Source organism: Limulus polyphemus, unplaced genomic scaffold (assembly GCF_000517525.1).
Source record: "Limulus polyphemus unplaced genomic scaffold, Limulus_polyphemus-2.1.2 Scaffold22, whole genome shotgun sequence".
Lineage (NCBI taxonomy): Eukaryota > Metazoa > Arthropoda > Merostomata > Xiphosura > Limulidae > Limulus > Limulus polyphemus.
In genome coordinates this window covers 1,549-7,239 of record NW_013665632.1, presented here as the reverse complement: position 1 = coordinate 7,239, position 5,691 = coordinate 1,549, and the positions used below count along the sequence as shown (strand labels likewise).

At 30.7% G+C, this 5,691-nt stretch overlaps 1 protein-coding gene across 3 annotated transcripts in view; it reads right to left on the bottom strand.

Moving 5' to 3' along the window:
• Positions 1-5,462, bottom strand: part of LOC106458401 (beta-1,3-galactosyltransferase 1-like) — a 27,636-nt gene extending 22,174 nt beyond the window's left edge. The window contains exon 1 of one of the 3 annotated variants that reach the window (XM_022384690.1): positions 5,306-5,462. The gene's annotated coding sequence lies outside the window, so the exon portion shown is untranslated. The other 2 variants (XM_022384682.1, XM_022384696.1) reach the window with 2 other exon arrangements.
• Positions 5,463-5,691: the final 229 nt, after the last annotated feature.

The window sequence follows — 5,691 nt, the reverse complement described above, 5'->3', positions numbered from 1 at the left end:
GGTTAACATAATGACTACTCATGTTCTTTGTTTGTTGTGAAACTGACTAATTATTGTATAACAAGTGAAATTTAATAAACATTGGTTAACATAATGACTACTCATGTTCTTTGTTTGTTGTGAAACTGACTAATTATTGTATAACAAGTGAAATTTAATAAACATTGGTTGACATAATGACTACTCATGTTCTTCGTTTGTTGTGAAACTGACTAATTATTGTATAACAAGTGAAATTTAATAAATATTGGTTGACATAATGACTACTCATGTTCTTCGTTTGTTGTGAAACTGACTAATTATAGTATAACAAGTGAAATTTAATAAATATTGGTTGACATAATGACTACTCATGTTCTTCGTTTGTTGTGAAACTGACTAATTATTGTATAACAAGTGAAATTTAATAAACATTGGTTGACATAATGACTACTCATGTTCTTTGTTTGTTGTGAAACTGACTAATTATTGTATAACAAGTGAATGGTAATGAGGAGTGTGCATGTAAATGCTAAAAAAGCCCTTTCTGAATGGAATGAACTTAAAATTTTCAGGTTTAGAAGTATCAGACATTTGTAAAAGAAAAAATGAATTCTCTGAAAAAGGATGATTGGCATTCACAAGTCATGTTCTGCAAATCTTCAAGTGATACCAATGTCCAATGCAGCTGTTACGTCTCCATTCGTTAGTTAATTTTCCGTAAATTCGTTCCGACGAAACTTTAGCGGCACAAGTCCTTTCTTAAATAAAACTGGTTTATTCTTTCTGAATATAACTTTGCAATACACTTAATTTCAACAGTTGCGCTATAATTCTCAACGAACGTCTCACGTGCTCGACTTCAATAATACTCAGTTCAATTACACACTCTCTGACTGCAGTTCAATTACTCATTGTTCCGTCACGTTGTGACCATCTTATATATACCAGACTACCCCCAATCTATTAGTCTCTCGATAATTCAAGAAGGTTCGAGAAGGACGTGGCGTGATACTAGTCACGTGACCTCACTGACGCAACACAGCATTAGAGTGATCCTTCTCAGTCATTCAGTGTGTTAAAACTGACTGGAGAAAGACTAGGAGAAAAGATACTGGACCATCAATTAGGTGGTCTTCTGCAAAATCTTGTGGTTCTCACAGAAATCCTCAAAAGAGAAAATCTACACAAGTTATACATTTTGATTATAGATCAGAATAAAATTACTATAACAGGGGTATCAAGAGTATACTTTATATCCTAATCATGAAATCATGCTTCACTTCCACCTTGTTATACAAGTTTTCTATATGCTAAATGTTGGCAAAAAAAAAAAGCAGCATTCAGTTTTATGGTGATAAGGTATCATATGTTTTGTGGAATACTATGTAGATTTTTCGTATGAGACAGCAGAACTTAAATAATAGGCTATATCCATTAACAAGAAGTATTCACTAAAGATAAAAGGTGACCACAGTATCCATCATACTGAAGGGAGCTAATTATCTAAGGTAAAGCAGTAAATTCTGTTGTATAAGAAGCATCTAAAACTATTTCTAAAAAAATCCTTTAGTCAATGAAGTGCATATTATAAACCATTAGCAAAGTTCTCCATTATTAAATGTTTTCTACAGATTTTAGAACAGAGAAAGGTTGTACTTTCAAACATGCACAGTAAACCTTCCGTGGATGTTAATTTCACATAAAATTTATTACAGAATCATAAGTAATTTTTTCTTAAAAGGGAGAACATTAAAATAATTTTTAGTATTTTCATTATCAGTGAATGAGGCAGGCTATTTACATACAGTAGATGTATTGTTACAAGCTTATATTTCAAAACACTTTGCTCTTAAGAAAGCAGAGCAAGTAAATCTTTATTAGATTTAGCTCAATTGTTTTGTAACTACAGTAACTATGGGTTTTCTGTTGATTCATATTCAAATTAAGCTATTAAAAAAAACAGCAAGTGATATATGAAACATGTCAAATAAATCTTTTGACATTTTTAATGTACAAATGACTTCAATGATGGTATTTGCCAATGCATAATTTGATTAATTTAAGAAGTATATTTATAAATTTATACACAAATCCTAAATTTTGCTGTACAAATTGGATTTTGCATTGGAGAATTGATATGCAAATGACAAAAATTATTTCCATCTCAAGTAATGATAGTTTAATTTCCCATAGTGGTAAGGGAGTTTGAAAAGTTGAGAATAAAAAAAACTGATTGGACAGCTAGGTGCAACATCTAATTTGAAAATAGGAGAATGGAGCATAACAAGTTAAATAATTTATTTGTTACTAATCACAAAGTACACAATGGGTTATATGTGCTGTTCCACCATGAGTATCAAAATTAATTTTTGAAATCCGGGGAAGTTAAATAATATATTTAATTTTAATAATAACTCTGTCAACTTCAAAGGTAAACCTATTGGATTCAGGAATAAGATTACCTGTTATTATTATTATGTTAAGAGTATTGTGTATAAAATGGCCGAGTGATATAATGAGAATTGTTGAAACTTGATGACATGAACTATTTTGAAATTCCAGGTTCTAAGTTATTTAATCAAGATATAATTTTTTTTTTTGGGGGGGGGGGGGTTGTACACAAGGGATGTGCTGCAATTTATTGAGATTAAAAATGAGGCATAAATGGTAGTCAAGAAATTGAATCTCTTTGTGTTACAATCAAACATTCCATAAGGATGGAACATTTTTAATAGGTAGTTGTTAAAAGTCACCTAACCAGACAAATAAGATAAGATCCTTGAGAAATTATGCAACAAGATCAGGGTTCTTACTAATAAAAATACTGATGTAATAATTATAATCTAAAAACTACAAGAGACATCCACATAGACGGTCCCATCCACTAAACCAGGGATTCTCAAACTGTAGTACATGTACCACTGGTGGTACGTGAAGCTAATGTCAGTGGTACACAACACAATTAACATTAAAAAGTCATAAAATTGCTAATAAGCCCTATCCGAGTTTTCCACGTACATATACATACTACTCTCCTCACTTATAGACTCACCCTCTCATTGCATAGACTTGCCAGATATTTTCTTCCCTTCAAATTGACAAAATTGTGCCATAAAAAACAATTGCATCCTTTGCATTAATGGGTAAGTGTTTAAAATTTGAATTTTTGTTAAAAGTTTTTGCTTTGTTTTTAAAGTTAGGCCTGGGTTTGTCATTTTAAAAAATTAAAGAAAAAGTTGAATGCAACCCTGAAACATTTGAGAACCACTGCACTAAACTTAAAAAACAAATAAAAGCTCATAGCCAGCCCTTATCATTCAATATTTATCAAGCTTTCCCTTAAACTCCTCTAAATTTACTTCACCTACACCTGAAAACAACCCAACCCAAGGGACAAACTAATTTGGTGGAAAAATCAAATTCTCTTAACTGAAGATGAATCCTACTCTATCAAAATGTATGTTTGTGTTTCCTAAATCCACCATTCTCAATATTAACTTAAGTATGATGATTGACATAATCTTCATGAAATCAATCAGATTGACTGTAACTTCTTTCTCAAGAGAAAACAATTTTATACTTTAAAGTTAGACATATTGATTGAAATTATTTGAAGTTAAAATAGTGAAAGAGAGGTTTCTTAAACAGATTCAGAAAGGTTTTCTATACCAAATCTTTGAAGAACCATTGGGAATGTGATTTTTAGGTTTATCATTAACCACTAAAGAAGTTACAGTTGCAAGAGCGATCATTATTTAATTAGATTTTATGGTTTGTTAAGTGTGAAGGTGAAAGTAAAATTTTTATTTCTAATTTTATGAGATCATTGTTTAGGCCATGAAACAAGATTCAACATTTGTGAACTAGAATAAAGAATTAAACAGTGTTTAGGGATTGGCATTTATACATTTTTCACATACGTTGCTTTTAATTCAAGATAAGCATATTCCTAAAAATATAAAATCAAGGATTAATGCCTGAAGTTTAAGAACTTTAAACTGACATACAAGTTAGAAGACTTAAAGAACTAGAAAGAAATTAGAAAATCCAAAAGAGCTAATAACATTTAAAAACAAATGACCTGTTTGTCCATCAAAGTTGTCCCATTCACTTAAAAAAACAAAAAAACTCAAATTCTACCCCAATTATTTGAATATTTATCAAACCTTCCCTTCAATTCCTTTACGTTTACTGAAGCCACCAGCATTTATTTATTTAGCTATCTGCCAGTTATTCACATCCAATTCAAAATTTTAAATCACCAGAACTTAGAAGATGGGCATCTCACCCGTGAACATTTAAAACATCTATTTATCACTTACAACTGTTTATGGTATAATAAATTAAGACAGAACTTTCTATTCACACTAAGTGATTAGCAACCTGGCCCAATGTTAAGACTATGCAACAAAGGTGGTTGAATAGGGTGCCAAGTACTCGGATTCTGAGGCCCCTTTGCAAGTAAGAAGCACAGATGTAATTTATTATATCACAAACAACTGTAAATGATAAACAGATGTTTTTAATGTTCACAACTTTTTGGGTGTAGACAACCTTCTTTTGGATCTATTAGTTAATAAGTCATCATCCCAAACTAAAACACAGTGAACATTAAAAATGTCCCTTTATGATTTTTTTTTTTTTTTATATATATATATGCGGTACAAGTTCTTCCCTTTTTTTATTTTGATTTAATTGTACCATAGCAATAGATGTCTCCTACAGCACCAGTTAATTAAGCTACTTCTAATCTGCTAGAAAAATTATTCTGAGTTTGTCTCCAAGATTTAGGCTTATAGTTATACCTGTCACGGTGTTAGTTTCATTGCTTTACAATTCATACTACAAGTATTTCCCATTTAATTTTTAATATAAAACGAAAAGCTGCAAAACCTAAGTATTATATTTATAGGTAAATAAACTTATTTTTTCCAAGAATTATGTGTGTTCTAACAATCAATTGATTTAAAAATTATATGCAAAATCTAATTTACTTACCCATTCCTTCATTTACTTACCAGTTTTTGTGTGCTGAATCTTGTAAGTGACAAAAATTGTACAATTACTCAATTACATGAAATTGATAGCGGCTAGTAACAACCGACAGAGCAGTGATACAATTACAACTTAAAATCTTGAGTCACCTGCACAATATCACACACACACAAAAAAAAACAACAAAGGTTGTGATTTGCACAATAAACTATTTAACATCAGTTCAGTTGCTCCTTATAAGCTCTGTAATATAAACTATAGCAATATCATATGTTATAGTATTAAAATTAAATACGCTAAAACACAAAGTCATAAGACAACCACTAACCTTAAAAGGTCAACGTAAGTTACAACATGCAATATTATTTGCATGTGGTGACATCTACGAGTAGTGATTTTAAGGAGGGTGGAAAGTAGATAAGAACAATCAAATATGCTTAAACGAATTAAGTTACAATACGAATAGAAACTTCCGAACTTCAAGTTCAAGAAGCATAACAGAATATGAATGCATCATTGCACTTGCGTAAGACACGTGACGTCAAAAATTTCTTGTTAATTTCGAGTCATTGTACTGTGTAATGCTCAATGTCATATACGTGTGAAACGTATAGTTTTGTTTCATTTTCAGAAGAAAAAAAAAAAGATTTGTTAAAGCATTTCTTGTGAACATTTAGAAACCTGATGATTTCCAACGATTTCGACCTGCTGAAT